This window comes from Hyperolius riggenbachi, chromosome 11 (assembly GCF_040937935.1).
Source record: "Hyperolius riggenbachi isolate aHypRig1 chromosome 11, aHypRig1.pri, whole genome shotgun sequence".
In the NCBI taxonomy this organism is placed as follows: domain Eukaryota; kingdom Metazoa; phylum Chordata; class Amphibia; order Anura; family Hyperoliidae; genus Hyperolius; species Hyperolius riggenbachi.
In genome coordinates this window covers 98,745,945-98,762,567 of record NC_090656.1, presented here as the reverse complement: position 1 = coordinate 98,762,567, position 16,623 = coordinate 98,745,945, and the positions used below count along the sequence as shown (strand labels likewise).

At 39.4% G+C, this 16,623-nt stretch overlaps 15 non-coding genes across 15 annotated transcripts; all 15 read right to left on the bottom strand.

Annotated features, from left to right (window-relative positions):
• Nucleotides 1-475: 475 nt before the first annotated feature.
• On the bottom strand, nucleotides 476-549 carry TRNAT-AGU (transfer RNA threonine (anticodon AGU)). The gene has a single exon. It is a non-coding gene; the product is annotated as a tRNA-Thr (tRNA).
• Nucleotides 550-1,170: 621 nt separating this feature from the next.
• Nucleotides 1,171-1,244, bottom strand: TRNAT-AGU (transfer RNA threonine (anticodon AGU)). The gene has a single exon. It is a non-coding gene; the product is annotated as a tRNA-Thr (tRNA).
• A 764-nt stretch (nucleotides 1,245-2,008) lies between these two features.
• On the bottom strand, nucleotides 2,009-2,082 carry TRNAT-AGU (transfer RNA threonine (anticodon AGU)). The gene has a single exon. It is a non-coding gene; the product is annotated as a tRNA-Thr (tRNA).
• Nucleotides 2,083-3,398: 1,316 nt separating this feature from the next.
• TRNAS-ACU (transfer RNA serine (anticodon ACU)) lies at nucleotides 3,399-3,472 on the bottom strand. Its single transcript has one exon. It is a non-coding gene; the product is annotated as a tRNA-Ser (tRNA).
• Nucleotides 3,473-4,092: 620 nt separating this feature from the next.
• Nucleotides 4,093-4,166, bottom strand: TRNAT-AGU (transfer RNA threonine (anticodon AGU)). Its single transcript has one exon. It is a non-coding gene; the product is annotated as a tRNA-Thr (tRNA).
• A 1,459-nt stretch (nucleotides 4,167-5,625) lies between these two features.
• On the bottom strand, nucleotides 5,626-5,699 carry TRNAS-ACU (transfer RNA serine (anticodon ACU)). The gene has a single exon. It is a non-coding gene; the product is annotated as a tRNA-Ser (tRNA).
• A 620-nt stretch (nucleotides 5,700-6,319) lies between these two features.
• Nucleotides 6,320-6,393, bottom strand: TRNAT-AGU (transfer RNA threonine (anticodon AGU)). Its single transcript has one exon. It is a non-coding gene; the product is annotated as a tRNA-Thr (tRNA).
• Nucleotides 6,394-7,014: 621 nt separating this feature from the next.
• On the bottom strand, nucleotides 7,015-7,088 carry TRNAT-AGU (transfer RNA threonine (anticodon AGU)). The gene has a single exon. It is a non-coding gene; the product is annotated as a tRNA-Thr (tRNA).
• A 621-nt stretch (nucleotides 7,089-7,709) lies between these two features.
• On the bottom strand, nucleotides 7,710-7,783 carry TRNAT-AGU (transfer RNA threonine (anticodon AGU)). The gene has a single exon. It is a non-coding gene; the product is annotated as a tRNA-Thr (tRNA).
• Nucleotides 7,784-11,155: 3,372 nt separating this feature from the next.
• TRNAT-AGU (transfer RNA threonine (anticodon AGU)) lies at nucleotides 11,156-11,229 on the bottom strand. Its single transcript has one exon. It is a non-coding gene; the product is annotated as a tRNA-Thr (tRNA).
• A 610-nt stretch (nucleotides 11,230-11,839) lies between these two features.
• TRNAT-AGU (transfer RNA threonine (anticodon AGU)) lies at nucleotides 11,840-11,913 on the bottom strand. Its single transcript has one exon. It is a non-coding gene; the product is annotated as a tRNA-Thr (tRNA).
• Nucleotides 11,914-13,917: 2,004 nt separating this feature from the next.
• TRNAT-AGU (transfer RNA threonine (anticodon AGU)) lies at nucleotides 13,918-13,991 on the bottom strand. The gene has a single exon. It is a non-coding gene; the product is annotated as a tRNA-Thr (tRNA).
• A 621-nt stretch (nucleotides 13,992-14,612) lies between these two features.
• Nucleotides 14,613-14,686, bottom strand: TRNAT-AGU (transfer RNA threonine (anticodon AGU)). The gene has a single exon. It is a non-coding gene; the product is annotated as a tRNA-Thr (tRNA).
• A 621-nt stretch (nucleotides 14,687-15,307) lies between these two features.
• Nucleotides 15,308-15,381, bottom strand: TRNAT-AGU (transfer RNA threonine (anticodon AGU)). The gene has a single exon. It is a non-coding gene; the product is annotated as a tRNA-Thr (tRNA).
• A 620-nt stretch (nucleotides 15,382-16,001) lies between these two features.
• On the bottom strand, nucleotides 16,002-16,075 carry TRNAT-AGU (transfer RNA threonine (anticodon AGU)). Its single transcript has one exon. It is a non-coding gene; the product is annotated as a tRNA-Thr (tRNA).
• Nucleotides 16,076-16,623: the final 548 nt, after the last annotated feature.

Sequence of the window (16,623 nt, the reverse complement as noted above, 5' to 3'; positions counted from 1 at the left end):
AGGGAATGGAAAACTTTTAGGACAAAATTGTTGAAAAGAATGTTGTGCAACTTCCAAAATATGATAATGAAAGCTGTGGCAAAACCAATGAGTTTTGCGCCACAGAAGCCAGTCACTATTATATTTCATGTAGGTGCTGTGGCTTAGTAATTAAGTTTTATACAATGTTTCTTATTGTAGAAGCAGCAATTTTACTTGAAGAAGTTTTGGCTAGGCAAGTGCGGGTTAAGCTCCCATCCATATTGAGCATAGCATCCCAAAAGACTTGTTAGTGACCTTTACCTATTGTCAGAGATGGAAGGTAGTACATCAAACCAAACTGATAAGAAAATGTCTTTGTTCAGATGTGGTGGAAACAGTGGGCATAGGGAATGCAAGTTTCCTGTGAGCAAATATGGGTGAAGCTCAAAGACGTGATCCCGAAAATCTGGGATGTAAACAGCAGGCAATGACTTGGTGATAATAAGATGAGCAAAGGCACTGCTGAGAGTTGAACTCAGGATCTCCTGTTTACTAGACAGGCGCTTTAACCAACTAAGCCACAGCACCCACATGCTGCAATACAGTTACTGGTTATTGTGGCACAGCACTCTTTTTTCTTTGCATTTGCATTCTCAGTTTTTTAACATTTTTTTTTCAATAGTTTTTCAGGCCTACTTTTCCCTGCCTAAGAGTATACACATAGTCCACCTAAAAGGGAATGGAAAACTTTTAGGACAAAATTGTTGAAAAGAATGTTGTGCAACTTCCAAAATATGATAATGAAAGCTGTGGCAAAACCAATGAGTTTTGTGCCACAGAAGCCAGTCACTATTATATTTCATGTAGGTGCTGTGGCTTAGTAATTAAGTTTTATACAATGTTTCTTATTGTAGAAGCAGCAATTTTACTTGAAGAAGTTTTGGCTAGGCAAGTGCGGGTTAAGCTCCCATCCATGTTGAGCATAGCATCCCAAAAGACTTGTTAGTGACCTTTACCTATTGTCAGAGATGGAAGGTAGTACATCAAACCAAACTGATAAGAAAATGTCTTTGTTCAGATGTGGTGGAAACAGTGGGCATAGCGAATGCAAGTTTCCTGTGAGCAAATATGGGTGAAGCTCTAAGACGTGATTCCGAAAATCTGGGATGTAAACAGCAGGCAATGACTTGGTGATAATAAGATGAGCAAAGGCACTGCTGAGAGTTGAACTCAGGATCTCCTGTTTACTAGACAGGCGCTTTAACCAACTAAGCCACAGCGCCCACATGCTGCAATACAGTTATTGGTTATTGTGGCACAGCACTCTTTTTTCTTTGCATTTGCATTCTCAGTTTTTTAACATTTTTTTTCAATAGTTTTTCAGGCCTACTTTTCCCTGCCTAAGAGTATACACATAGTCCACCTAAAAGGGAATGGAAAACTTTTAGGACAAAATTGTTGAAAAGAATGTTGTGCAACTTCCAAAATATGATAATGAAAGCTGTGGCAAAACCAATAAGTTTTGTGCCACAGAAGCCAGTCACTATTATATTTCATGTAGGTGCTGTGACTTAGTAATTAAGTTTTATACAATGTTTCCTATTGTAGAAGCAGCAATTGGTACTTATCCGTTAGCCGGGCGCATCCGGCAGGTGGCGACAAAACTCCACCAGAGTTACATCTTTCCCTACTATCCATGTCGGCCTGGAGGGGGGAATACTAATTAGCGCCACCTGCCGGATGCGCCCGGCTAACGGATAAGTACCCAGCAATTTTACTTGAAGAAGTTTTGGCTAGGCAAGTGCGGGTTAAGCTCCCATCCATGTTGAGCATAGCATCCCAAAAGACTTGTTAGTGACCTTTACCTATTGTCAGAGATGGAAGGTAGTACATCAAACCAAACTGATAAGAAAATGTCTTTGTTCAGTTGTGGTGGAAACAGTGGGCATAGCGAATGCAAATTTCCTGTGAGCAAATATGGGTGAAGCTCAAAGACGTGATCCCGAAAATCTGGGATGTAAACAGCAGGCAATAATAAGATGAGCAAAGGCACTGCTGAGAGTTGAACTCAGGATCTCCTGTTTACTAGACAGGCGCTTTAACCAACTAAGCCACAGCGCCCACATGCTGCAATACAGTTATTGGTTATTGTGGCACAGCACTCTTTTTTCTTTGCATTTGCATTCTCAGTTTTTTAACATTTTTTTTTCAATAGTTTTTCAGGCCTACTTTTCCCTGCCTAAGAGTATACACATAGTCCACCTAAAAGGGAATGGAAAACTTTTAGGACAAAATTGTTGAAAAGAATGTTGTGCAACTTCCAAAATATGATAATGAAAGCTGTGGCAAAACCAATGAGTTTTGTGCCACAGAAGCCAGTCACTATTATATTTCATGTAGGTGCTGTGGCTTAGTAATTAAGTTTTATACAATGTTTCTTATTGTAGAAGCAGCAATTTTACTTGAAGAAGTTTTGGCTAGGCAAGTGCGGGTTAAGCTCCCATCCATGTTGAGCATAGCATCCCAAAAGACTTGTTAGTGACCTTTACCTATTGTCAGAGATGGAAGGTAGTACATCAAACCAAACTGATAAGAAAATGTCTTTGTTCAGATGTGGTGGAAACAGTGGGCATAGTGAATGCAAGTTTCCTGTGAGCAAATATGGGTGAAGCTCAAAGACGTGATCCTGAAAATCTGGGATGTAAACAGCAGGCAATGACTTGGTGATAATAAGATGAGCAAAGGCACTGCTGAGAGCTGAACTCAGGATCTCCTGTTTACTAGACAGGCGCTTTAACCAACTAAGCCACAGCGCCCACATGCTGCAATACAGTTATTGGTTATTGTGGCACAGCACTCTTTTTTCTTTGCATTTGCATTCTCAGTTTTTTAACATTTTTTTTTCAATAGTTTTTCAGGCCTACTTTTCCCTGCCTAAGAGTATACACATAGTCCACCTAAAAGGGAATGGAAAACTTTTAGGACAAAATTGTTGAAAAGAATGTTGTGCAACTTCCAAAATATGATAATGAAAGCTGTGGCAAAACCAATGAGTTTTGTGCCACAGAAGCCAGTCACTATTATATTTCATGTAGGTGCTGTGGCTTAGTAATTAAGTTTTATACAATGTTTCTTATTGTAGAAGCAGCAATTTTACTTGAAGAAGTTTTGGCTAGGCAAGTGCGGGTTAAGCTCCCATCCATGTTGAGCATAGCATCCCAAAAGACTTGTTAGTGACCTTTACCTATTGTCAGAGATGGAAGGTAGTACATCAAACCAAACTGATAAGAAAATGTCTTTGTTCAGATGTGGTGGAAACAGTGGGCATAGCGAATGCAAGTTTCCTGTGAGCAAATATGGGTGAAGCTCTAAGACGTGATTCCGAAAACCTGGGATGTAAACAGCAGGCAATGACTTGGTGATAATAAGATGAGCAAAGGCACTGCTGAGAGTTGAACTCAGGACCTCCTGTTTAGTAGACAGGCGCTTTAACCAACTAAGCCACAGCACCCACATGCTGCAATACAGTTATTGGTTATTGTGGCACAGCACTCTTTTTTCTTTGCATTTGCATTCTCAGTTTTTTAACATTTTTTTTTCAATAGTTTTTCAGGCCTACTTTTCCCTGCCTAAGAGTATACACATAGTCCACCTAAAAGGGAATGGAAAACTTTTAGGACAAAATTGTTGAAAAGAATGTTGTGCAACTTCCAAAATATGATAATGAAAGCTGTGGCAAAACCAATGAGTTTTGTGCCACAGAAGCAGTCACTAATATATTCGATGTAGGTGCTGTGGCTTAGTAATTAAGTTTTATACAATGTTTCTTATTGTAGAAGCAGCAATTTTACTTGAAGAAGTTTTGGCTAGGCAAGTGCGGGTTAAGCTCCCATCCATGTTGAGCATAGCATCCCAAAAGACTTGTTAGTGACCTTTACCTATTGTCAGAGATGGAAGGTAGTACATCAAACCAAACTGATAAGAAAATGTCTTTGTTCAGATGTGGTGGAAACAGTGGGCATAGCGAATGCAAGTTTCCTGTGAGCAAATATGGGTGAAGCTCTAAGACGTGATTCCGAAAATCTGGGATGTAAACAGCAGGCAATGACTTGGTGATAATAAGATGAGCAAAGGCACTTCTGAGAGTTGAACTCAGGATCTCCTGTTTACTAGACAGGCGCTTTAACCAACTAAGCCACAGCGCCCACATGCTGCAATACAGTTATTGGTTATTGTGGCACAGCACTCTTTTTTCTTTGCATTTGCATTCTCAGTTTTTTAACATTTTTTTTCAATAGTTTTTCAGGCCTACTTTTCCCTGCCTAAGAGTATACACATAGTCCACCTAAAAGGGAATGGAAAACTTTTAGGACAAAATTGTTGAAAAGAATGTTGTGCAACTTCCAAAATATGATAATGAAAGCTGTGGCAAAACCAATAAGTTTTGTGCCACAGAAGCCAGTCACTATTATATTTCATGTAGGTGCTGTGACTTAGTAATTAAGTTTTATACAATGTTTCCTATTGTAGAAGCAGCAATTGGTACTTATCCGTTAGCCGGGCGCATCCGGCAGGTGGCGACAAAACTCCACCAGAGTTACATCTTTCCCTACTATCCATGTCGGCCTGGAGGGGGGAATACTAATTAGCGCCACCTGCCGGATGCGCCCGGCTAACGGATAAGTACCCAGCAATTTTACTTGAAGAAGTTTTGGCTAGGCAAGTGCGGGTTAAGCTCCCATCCATGTTGAGCATAGCATCCCAAAAGACTTGTTAGTGACCTTTACCTATTGTCAGAGATGGAAGGTAGTACATCAAACCAAACTGATAAGAAAATGTCTTTGTTCAGTTGTGGTGGAAACAGTGGGCATAGCGAATGCAAATTTCCTGTGAGCAAATATGGGTGAAGCTCAAAGACGTGATCCCGAAAATCTGGGATGTAAACAGCAGGCAATAATAAGATGAGCAAAGGCACTGCTGAGAGTTCAACTCAGGATCTCCTGTTTACTAGACAGGCGCTTTAACCAACTAAGCCACAGCGCCCACATGCTGCAATACAGTTATTGGTTATTGTGGCACAGCACTCTTTTTTCTTTGCATTTGCATTCTCAGTTTTTTAACATTTTTTTTTCAATAGTTTTTCAGGCCTACTTTTCCCTGCCTAAGAGTATACACATAGTCCACCTAAAAGGGAATGGAAAACTTTTAGGACAAAATTGTTGAAAAGAATGTTGTGCAACTTCCAAAATATGATAATGAAAGCTGTGGCAAAACCAATGAGTTTTGTGCCACAGAAGCCAGTCACTATTATATTTCATGTAGGTGCTGTGGCTTAGTAATTAAGTTTTATACAATGTTTCTTATTGTAGAAGCAGCAATTTTACTTGAAGAAGTTTTGGCTAGGCAAGTGCGGGTTAAGCTCCCATCCATGTTGAGCATAGCATCCCAAAAGACTTGTTAGTGACCTTTACCTATTGTCAGAGATGGAAGGTAGTACATCAAACCAAACTGATAAGAAAATGTCTTTGTTCAGATGTGGTGGAAACAGTGGGCATAGCGAATGCAAGTTTCCTGTGAGCAAATATGGGTGAAGCTCTAAGACGTGATTCCGAAAACCTGGGATGTAAACAGCAGGCAATGACTTGGTGATAATAAGATGAGCAAAGGCACTGCTGAGAGTTGAACTCAGGACCTCCTGTTTAGTAGACAGGCGCTTTAACCAACTAAGCCACAGCACTCACATGCTGCAATACAGTTATTGGTTATTGTGGCACAGCACTCTTTTTTCTTTGCATTTGCATTCTCAGTTTTTTAACATTTTTTTTTCAATAGTTTTTCAGGCCTACTTTTCCCTGCCTAAGAGTATACACATAGTCCACCTAAAAGGGAATGGAAAACTTTTAGGACAAAATTGTTGAAAAGAATGTTGTGCAACTTCCAAAATATGATAATGAAAGCTGTGGCAAAACCAATGAGTTTTGTGCCACAGAAGCAGTCACTATTATATTTCATGTAGGTGCTGTGGCTTAGTAATTAAGTTTTATACAATGTTTCTTATTGTAGAAGCAGCAATTTTACTTGAAGAAGTTTTGGCTAGGCAAGTGCGGGTTAAGCTCCCATCCATGTTGAGCATAGCATCCCAAAAGACTTGTTAGTGACCTTTACCTATTGTCAGAGATGGAAGGTAGTACATCAAACCAAACTGATAAGAAAATGTCTTTGTTCAGATGTGGTGGAAACAGTGGGCATAGCGAATGCAAGTTTCCTGTGAGCAAATATGGGTGAAGCTCTAAGACGTGATTCCGAAAATCTGGGATGTAAACAGCAGGCAATGACTTGGTGATAATAAGATGAGCAAAGGCACTGCTGAGAGTTGAACTCAGGATCTCCTGTTTACTAGACAGGCGCTTTAACCAACTAAGCCACAGCGCCCACATGCTGCAATACAGTTATTGGTTATTGTGGCACAGCACTCTTTTTTCTTTGCATTTGCATTCTCAGTTTTTTAACATTTTTTTTTCAATAGTTTTTCAGGCCTACTTTTCCCTGCCTAAGAGTATACACATAGTCCACCTAAAAGGGAATGGAAAACTTTTAGGACAAAATTGTTGAAAAGAATGTTGTGCAACTTCCAAAATATGATAATGAAAGCTGTGGCAAAACCAATGAGTTTTGTGCCACAGAAGCCAGTCACTATTATATTTCATGTAGGTGCTGTGACTTAGTAATTAAGTTTTATACAATGTTTCTTATTGTAGAAGCAGCAATTTTACTTGAAGAAGTTTTGGCTAGGCAAGTGCGGGTTAAGCTCCCATCCATGTTGAGCATAGCATCCCAAAAGACTTGTTAGTGACCTTTACCTATTGTCAGAGATGGAAGGTAGTACATGAAACCAAACTGATAAGAAAATGTCTTTGTTCAGATGTGGTGGAAACAGTGGGCATAGCGAATGCAAGTTTCCTGTGAGCAAATATGGGTGAAGCTCAAAGACGTGATCCCGAAAATCTGGGATGTAAACAGCAGGCAATGACTTGGTGATAATAAGATGAGCAAAGGCACTGCTGAGAGTTGAACTCAGGATCTCCTGTTTACTAGACAGGCGCTTTAACCAACTAAGCCACAGCGCCCACATGCTGCAATACAGTTATTGGTTATTGTGGCACAGCACTCTTTTTTCTTTGCATTTGCATTCTCAGTTTTTTAACATTTTTTTTTCAATAGTTTTTCAGGCCTACTTTTCCCTGCCTAAGAGTATACACATAGTCCACCTAAAAGGGAATGGAAAACTTTTAGGACAAAATTGTTGAAAAGAATGTTGTGCAACTTCCAAAATATGATAATGAAAGCTGTGGCAAAACCAATGAGTTTTGTGCCACAGAAGCCAGTCACTATTATATTTCATGTAGGTGCTGTGACTTAGTAATTAAGTTTTATACAATGTTTCTTATTGTAGAAGCAGCAATTTTACTTGAAGAAGTTTTGGCTAGGCAAGTGCGGGTTAAGCTCCCATCCATGTTGAGCATAGCATCCCAAAAGACTTGTTAGTGATCTTTACCTATTGTCAGAGATGGAAGATAGTACATGAAACCAAACTGATAAGAAAATGTCTTTGTTCAGATGTGGTGGAAACAGTGGGCATAGCGAATGCAAGTTTCCTGTGAGCAAATATGGGTGAAGCTCAAAGACGTGATCCCGAAAATCTGGGATGTAAACAGCAGGCAATGACTTGGTGATAATAAGATGCACAAAGGCACTGCTGAGAGTTGAACTCAGGATCTCCTGTTTACTAAACAGGCGCTTTAACCAACTAAGCCACAGCGCCCACATGCTGCAATACAGTTATTGGTTATTGTGGCACAGCACTCTTTTTTCTTTGCATTTGCATTCTCAGTTTTTTAACATTTTTTTTTCAATAGTTTTTCAGGCCTACTTTTCCCTGCCTAAGAGTATACACATAGTCCACCTAAAAGGGAATGGAAAACTTTTAGGACAAAATTGTTGAAAAGAATGTTGTGCAACTTCCAAAATATGATAATGAAAGCTGTGGCAAAACCAATGAGTTTTGTGCCACAGAAGCCAGTCACTATTATATTTCATGTAGGTGCTGTGGCTTAGTAATTAAGTTTTATACAATGTTTCTTATTGTAGAAGCAGCAATTTTACTTGAAGAAGTTTTGGCTAGTCAAGTGCGGGTTAAGCTCCCATCCATGTTGAGCATAGCATCCCAAAAGACTTGTTAGTGACCTTTACCTATTGTCAGAGATGGAAGGTAGTACATGAAACCAAACTGATAAGAAAATGTCTTTGTTCAGATGTGGTGGAAACAGTGGGCATAGCGAATGCAAGTTTCCTGTGAGCAAATATGGGTGAAGCTCAAAGACGTGATCCCGAAAATCTGGGATGTAAACAGCAGGCAACGACTTGGTGATAATAAGATGAGCAAAGGCACTGCTGAGAGTTGAACTCAGGATCTCCTGTTTACTAGACAGGCGCTTTAACCAACTAAGCCACAGCACTCACATGCCGCAATACAGTTATTGGTTATTGTGGCACAGCACTCTTTTTTCTTTGCATTTGCATTCTCAGTTTTTTAACATTTTTTTTTCAATAGTTTTTCAGGCCTACTTTTCCCTGCCTAAGAGTATACACATAGTCCACCTAAAAGGGAATGGAAAACTTTTAGGACAAAATTGTTGAAAAGAATGTTGTGCAACTTCCAAAATATGATAATGAAAGCTGTGGCAAAACCAATAAGTTTTGTGCCACAGAAGCCAGTCACTATTATATTTCATGTAGGTGCTGTGACTTAGTAATTAAGTTTTATACAATGTTTCCTATTGTAGAAGCAGCAATTTTATTTGAAGAAGTTTTGGCTAGGCAAGTGCGGGTTAAGCTCCCATCCATGTTGAGCATAGCATCCCAAAAGACTTGTTAGTGACCTTTACCTATTGTCAGAGATGGAAGGTAGTACATCAAACCAAACTGATAAGAAAATGTCTTTGTTCAGTTGTGGTGGAAACAGTGGGCATAGCGAATGCAAGTTTCCTGTGAGCAAATATGGGTGAAGCTCAAAGGCGTGATCCCGAAAATCTGGGATGTAAACAGCAGGCAATAATAAGATGAGCAAAGGCACTGCTGAGAGTTGAACTCAGGATCTCCTGTTTACTAGACAGGCGCTTTAACCAACTACGCCACAGCGCCCACATGCTGCAATACAGTTATTGGTTATTGTGGCACAGCACTCTTTTTTCTTTGCATTTGCATTCTCAGTTTTTTAACATTTTTTTTTCAATAGTTTTTCAGGCCTACTTTTCCCTGCCTAAGAGTATACACATAGTCCACCTAAAAGGGAATGGAAAACTTTTAGGACAAAATTGTTGAAAAGAATGTTGTGCAACTTCCAAAATATGATAATGAAAGCTGTGGCAAAACCAATGAGTTTTGTGCCACAGAAGCCAGTCACTAATATATTTCATGTAGGTGCTGTGGCTTAGTAATTAAGTTTTATACAATGTTTCTTATTGTAGAAGCAGCAATTTTACTTGAAGAAGTTTTGGCTAGGCAAGTGCGGGTTAAGCTCCCATCCATGTTGAGCATAGCATCCCAAAAGACTTGTTAGTGACCTTTACCTATTGTCAGAGATGGAAGATAGTACATGAAACCAAACTGATAAGAAAATGTCTTTGTTCAGATGTGGTGGAAACAGTGGGCATAGCGAATGCAAGTTTCCTGTGAGCAAATATGGGTGAAGCTCAAAGATGTGATCCCGAAAATCTGGGATGTAAACAGCAGGCAATGACTTGGTGATAATAAGATGAGCAAAGGCACTGCTGAGAGTTGAACTCAGGATCTCCTGTTTACTAAATAGGCGCTTTAACCAACTAAGCCACAGCGCCCACATGCTGCAATACAGTTATTGGTTATTGTGGCACAGCACTCTTTTTTCTTTGCATTTGCATTCTCAGTTTTTTAACATTTTTTTTTCAATAGTTTTTCAGGCCTACTTTTCCCTGCCTAAGAGTATACACATAGTCCACCTAAAAGGGAATGGAAAACTTTTAGGACAAAATTGTTGAAAAGAATGTTGTGCAACTTCCAAAATATGATAATGAAAGCTGTGGCAAAACCAATGAGTTTTGTGCCACAGAAGCCAGTCACTATTATATTTCATGTAGGTGCTGTGGCTTAGTAATTAAGTTTTATACAATGTTTCTTATTGTAGAAGCAGCAATTTTACTTGAAGAAGTTTTGGCTAGGCAAGTGCGGGTTAAGCTCCCATCCATGTTGAGCATAGCATCCCAAAAGACTTGTTAGTGACCTTTACCTATTGTCAGAGATGGAAGATAGTACATGAAACCAAACTGATAAGAAAATGTCTTTGTTCAGATGTGGTGGAAACAGTGGGCATAGCGAATGCAAGTTTCCTGTGAGCAAATATGGGTGAAGCTCAAAGACGTGATCCCGAAAATCTGGGATGTAAACAGCAGGCAATGACTTGGTGATAATAAGATGAGCAAAGGTACTGATCTCCTGTTTACTAAACAGGCGCTTTAACCAACTAAGCCACAGCGCCCACATGCTGCAATACAGTTATTGGTTATTGTGGCACAGCACTCTTTTTTCTTTGCATTTGCATTCTCAGTTTTTTAACATTTTTTTTTCAATAGTTTTTCAGGCCTACTTTTCCCTGCCTAAGAGTATACACATAGTCCACCTAAAAGGGAATGGAAAACTTTTAGGACAAAATTGTTGAAAAGAATGTTGTGCAACTTCCAAAATATGATAATGAAAGCTGTGGCAAAACCAATGAGTTTTGTGCCACAGAAGCCAGTCACTATTATATTTCATGTAGGTGCTGTGGCTTAGTAATTAAGTTTTATACAATGTTTCTTATTGTAGAAGCAGCAATTTTACTTGAAGAAGTTTTGGCTAGGCAAGTGCGGGTTAAGCTCCCATCCATGTTGAGCATAGCATCCCAAAAGACTTGTTAGTGACCTTTACCTATTGTCAGAGATGGAAGGTAGTACATGAAACCAAACTGATAAGAAAATGTCTTTGTTCAGATGTGGTGGAAACAGTGGGCATAGGGAATGCAAGTTTCCTGTGAGCAAATATGGGTGAAGCTCAAAGACGTGATCCCGAAAATCTGGGATGTAAACAGCAGGCAATGACTTGGTGATAATAAGATGAGCAAAGGCACTGCTGAGAGTTGAACTCAGGATCTCCTGTTTACTAGACAGGCGCTTTAACCAACTAAGCCACAGCGCCCACATGCTGCAATACAGTTATTGGTTATTGTGGCACAGCACTCTTTTTTCTTTGCATTTGCATTCTCAGTTTTTTAACATTTTTTTTTCAATAGTTTTTCAGGCCTACTTTTCCCTGCCTAAGAGTATACACATAGTCCACCTAAAAGGGAATGGAAAACTTTTAGGACAAAATTGTTGAAAAGAATGTTGTGCAACTTCCAAAATATGATAATGAAAGCTGTGGCAAAACCAATGAGTTTTGTGCCACAGAAGCCAGTCACTATTATATTTCATGTAGGTGCTGTGACTTAGTAATTAAGTTTTATACAATGTTTCTTATTGTAGAAGCAGCAATTTTACTTGAAGAAGTTTTGGCTAGGCAAGTGCGGGTTAAGCTCCCATCCATGTTGAGCATAGCATCCCAAAAGACTTGTCAGTGACCTTTACCTATTGTCAGAGATGGAAGGTAGTACATCAAACCAAACTGATAAGAAAATGTCTTTGTTCAGTTGTGGTGGAAACAGTGGGCATAGCGAATGCAAGTTTCCTGTGAGCAAATATGGGTGAAGCTCAAAGACGTGATCCCGAAAATCTGGGATGTAAACAGCAGGCAATAATAAGATGAGCAAAGGCACTGCTGAGAGTTGAACTCAGGATCTCCTGTTTACTAGACAGGCGCTTTAACCAACTAAGCCACAGCGCCCACATGCTGCAATACAGTTATTGGTTATTGTGGCACAGCACTCTTTTTTCTTTGCATTTGCATTATCAGTTTTTTTAACATTTTTTTTTCAATAGTTTTTCAGGCCTACTTTTCCCTGCCTAAGAGTATACACATAGTCCACCTAAAAGGGAATGGAAAACTTTTAGGACAAAATTGTTGAAAAGAATGTTGTGCAACTTCCAAAATATGATAATGAAAGCTGTGGCAAAACCAATGAGTTTTGTGCCACAGAAGCCAGTCACTAATATATTTCATGTAGGTGCTGTGGCTTAGTAATTAAGTTTTATACAATGTTTCTTATTGTAGAAGCAGCAATTTTACTTGAAGAAGTTTTGGCTAGGCAAGTGCGGGTTAAGCTCCCATCCATGTTGAGCATAGCATCCCAAAAGACTTGTTAGTGACCTTTACCTATTGTCAGAGATGGAAGGTAGTACATGAAACCAAACTGATAAGAAAATGTCTTTGTTCAGATGTGGTGGAAACAGTGGGCATAGCGAATGCAAGTTTCCTGTGAGCAAATATGGGTGAAGCTCAAAGACGTGATCCCGAAAATCTGGGATGTAAACAGTAGGCAATGACTTGGTGATAATAAGATGAGCAAAGGCACTGCTGAGAGTTCAACTCAGGATCTCCTGTTGACTAGACAAGCGCTTTAACCAACTAAGCCACAGCGCCCCCATGCTGCAATACAGTTACTGGTTATTGTGGCACAGCACTCTTTTTTCTTTGCATTTGCATTCTCAGTTTTTTAACATTTTTTTTTCAATAGTTTTTCAGGCCTACTTTTCCCTGCCTAAGAGTATACACATAGTCCACCTAAAAGGGAATGGAAAACTTTTAGGACAAAATTGTTGAAAAGAATGTTGTGCAACTTCCAAAATATGATAATGAAAGCTGTGGCAAAACCAATGAGTTTTGTGCCACAGAAGCCAGTCACTAATATATTTCATGTAGGTGCTGTGGCTTAGTAATTAAGTTTTATACAATGTTTCTTATTGTAGAAGCAGCAATTTTACTTGAAGAAGTTTTGGCTAGGCAAGTGCGGGTTAAGCTCCCATCCATGTTGAGCATAGCATCCCAAAAGACTTGTTAGTGACCTTTACCTATTGTCAGAGATGGAAGGTAGTACATCAAACCAAACTGATAAGAAAATGTCTTTGTTCAGATGTGGTGGAAACAGTGGGCATAGCGAATGCAAGTTTCCTGTGAGCAAATATGGGTGAAGCTCAAAGACGTGATCCCGAAAATCTGGGATGTAAACAGTAGGCAATGACTTGGTGATAATAAGATGAGCAAAGGCACTGCTGAGAGTTCAACTCAGGATCTCCTGTTTACTAGACAGGCGCTTTAACCAACTAAGCCACAGCGCCCACATGCTGCAATACAGTTATTGGTTATTGTGGCACAGCACTCTTTTTTCTTTGCATTTGCATTCTCAGTTTTTTAACATTTTTTTTTCAATAGTTTTTCAGGCCTACTTTTCCCTGCCTAAGAGTATACACATAGTCCACCTAAAAGGGAATGGAAAACTTTTAGGACAAAATTGTTGAAAAGAATGTTGTGCAACTTCCAAAATATGATAATGAAAGCTGTGGCAAAACCAATGAGTTTTGTGCCACAGAAGCCAGTCACTATTATATTTCATGTAGGTGCTGTGACTTAGTAATTAAGTTTTATACAATGTTTCTTATTGTAGAAGCAGCAATTTTACTTGAAGAAGTTTTGGCTAGGCAAGTGCGGGTTAAGCTCCCATCCATGTTGAGCATAGCATCCCAAAAGACTTGTCAGTGACCTTTACCTATTGTCAGAGATGGAAGGTAGTACATCAAACCAAACTGATAAGAAAATGTCTTTGTTCAGTTGTGGTGGAAACAGTGGGCATAGCGAATGCAAGTTTCCTGTGAGCAAATATGGGTGAAGCTCAAAGACGTGATCCCGAAAATCTGGGATGTAAACAGCAGGCAATAATAATAAAATGAGCAAAGGCACTGCTGAGAGTTGAACTCAGGATCTCCTGTTTACTAGACAGGCGCTTTAACCAACTAAGCCACAGCACCCACATGCTGCAATGCAGTTATTGGTTATTGTGGCACAGCACTCTTTTTTCTTTGCATTTGCATTCTCAGTTTTTTAACATTTTTTTTTCAATAGTTTTTCAGGCCTACTTTTCCCTGCCTAAGAGTATACACATAGTCCACCTAAAAGGGAATGGAAAACTTTTAGGACAAAATTGTTGAAAAGAATGTTGTGCAACTTCCAAAATATGATAATGAAAGCTGTGGCAAAACCAATGAGTTTTGTGCCACAGAAGCCAGTCACTATTATATTTCATGTAGGTGCTGTGACTTAGTAATTAAGTTTTATACAATGTTTCTTATTGTAGAAGCAGCAATTTTACTTGAAGAAGTTTTGGCTAGGCAAGTGTGGGTTAAGCTCCCATCCATGTTGAGCATAGCATCCCAAAAGACTTGTTAGTGACCTTTACCTATTGTCAGAGATGGAAGGTAGTACATCAAACCAAACTGATAAGAAAATGTCTTTGTTCAGATGTGGTGGAAACAGTGGGCATAGCGAATGCAAGTTTCCTGTGAGCAAATATGGGTGAAGCTCTAAGACGTGATTCCGAAAACCTGGGATGTAAACAGCAGGCAATGACTTGGTGATAATAAGATGAGCAAAGGCACTGCTGAGAGTTGAACTCAGGATCTCCTGTTTACTAGACAGGCGCTTTAACCAACTAAGCCACAGCGCCCACATGCTGCAATACAGTTATTGGTTATTGTGGCACAGCACTCTTTTTTCTTTGCATTTGCATTCTCAGTTTTTTAACATTTTTTTTTCAATAGTTTTTCAGGCCTACTTTTCCCTGCCTAAGAGTATACACATAGTCCACCTAAAAGGGAATGGAAAACTTTTAGGACAAAATTGTTGAAAAGAATGTTGTGCAACTTCCAAAATATGATAATGAAAGCTGTGGCAAAACCAATGAGTTTTGTGCCACAGAAGCCAGTCACTATTATATTTCATGTAGGTGCTGTGGCTTAGTAATTAAGTTTTATACAATGTTTCTTATTGTAGAAGCAGCAATTTTACTTGAAGAAGTTTTGGCTAGGCAAGTGCGGGTTAAGCTCCCATCCATGTTGAGCATAGCATCCCAAAAGACTTGTTAGTGACCTTTACCTATTGTCAGAGATGGAAGGTAGTACATCAAACCAAACTGATAAGAAAATGTCTTTGTTCAGATGTGGTGGAAACAGTGGGCATAGCGAATGCAAGTTTCCTGTGAGCAAATAGGGGTGAAGCTCTAAGACGTGATTCCGAAAATCTGGGATGTAAACAGCAGGCAATGACTTGGTGATAATAAGATGAGCAAAGGCACTGCTGAGAGTTGAACTCAGGATCTCCTGTTTACTAGACAGGCGCTTTAACCAACTAAGCCACAGCGCCCACATGCTGCAATGCAGTTATTGGTTATTGTGGCACAGCACTCTTTTTTCTTTGCATTTGCATTCTCAGTTTTTTAACATTTTTTTTCAATAGTTTTTCAGGCCTACTTTTCCCTGCCTAAGAGTATACACATAGTCCACCTAAAAGGGAATGGAAAACTTTTAGGACAAAATTGTTGAAAAGAATGTTGTGCAACTTCCAAAATATGATAATGAAAGCTGTGGCAAAACCAATGAGTTTTGCGCCACAGAAGCCAGTCACTATTATATTTCATGTAGGTGCTGTGGCTTAGTAATTAAGTTTTATACAATGTTTCTTATTGTAGAAGCAGCAATTTTACTTGAAGAAGTTTTGGCTAGGCAAGTGCGGGTTAAGCTCCCATCCATATTGAGCATAGCATCCCAAAAGACTTGTTAGTGACCTTTACCTATTGTCAGAGATGGAAGGTAGTACATCAAACCAAACTGATAAGAAAATGTCTTTGTTCAGATGTGGTGGAAACAGTGGGCATAGGGAATGCAAGTTTCCTGTGAGCAAATATGGGTGAAGCTCAAAGACGTGATCCCGAAAATCTGGGATGTAAACAGCAGGCAATGACTTGGTGATAATAAGATGAGCAAAGGCACTGCTGAGAGTTGAACTCAGGATCTCCTGTTTACTAGACAGGCGCTTTAACCAACTAAGCCACAGCACCCACATGCTGCAATACAGTTACTGGTTATTGTGGCACAGCACTCTTTTTTCTTTGCATTTGCATTCTCAGTTTTTTAACATTTTTTTTTCAATAGTTTTTCAGGCCTACTTTTCCCTGCCTAAGAGTATACACATAGTCCACCTAAAAGGGAATGGAAAACTTTTAGGACAAAATTGTTGAAAAGAATGTTGTGCAACTTCCAAAATATGATAATGAAAGCTGTGGCAAAACCAATGAGTTTTGTGCCACAGAAGCCAGTCACTATTATATTTCATGTAGGTGCTGTGACTTAGTAATTAAGTTTTATACAATGTTTCTTATTGTAGAAGCAGCAATTTTACTTGAATAAGTTTTGGCTAGGCAAGTGCGGGTTAAGCTCCCATCCATGTTGAGCATAGCATCCCAAAAGACTTGTTAGTGACCTTTACCTATTGTCAGAGATGGAAGGTAGTACATGAAACCAAACTGATAAGAAAATGTCTTTGTTCAGATGTGGTGGAAACAGTGGGCATAGCGAATGCAAGTTTCCTGTGAGCAAATATGGGTGA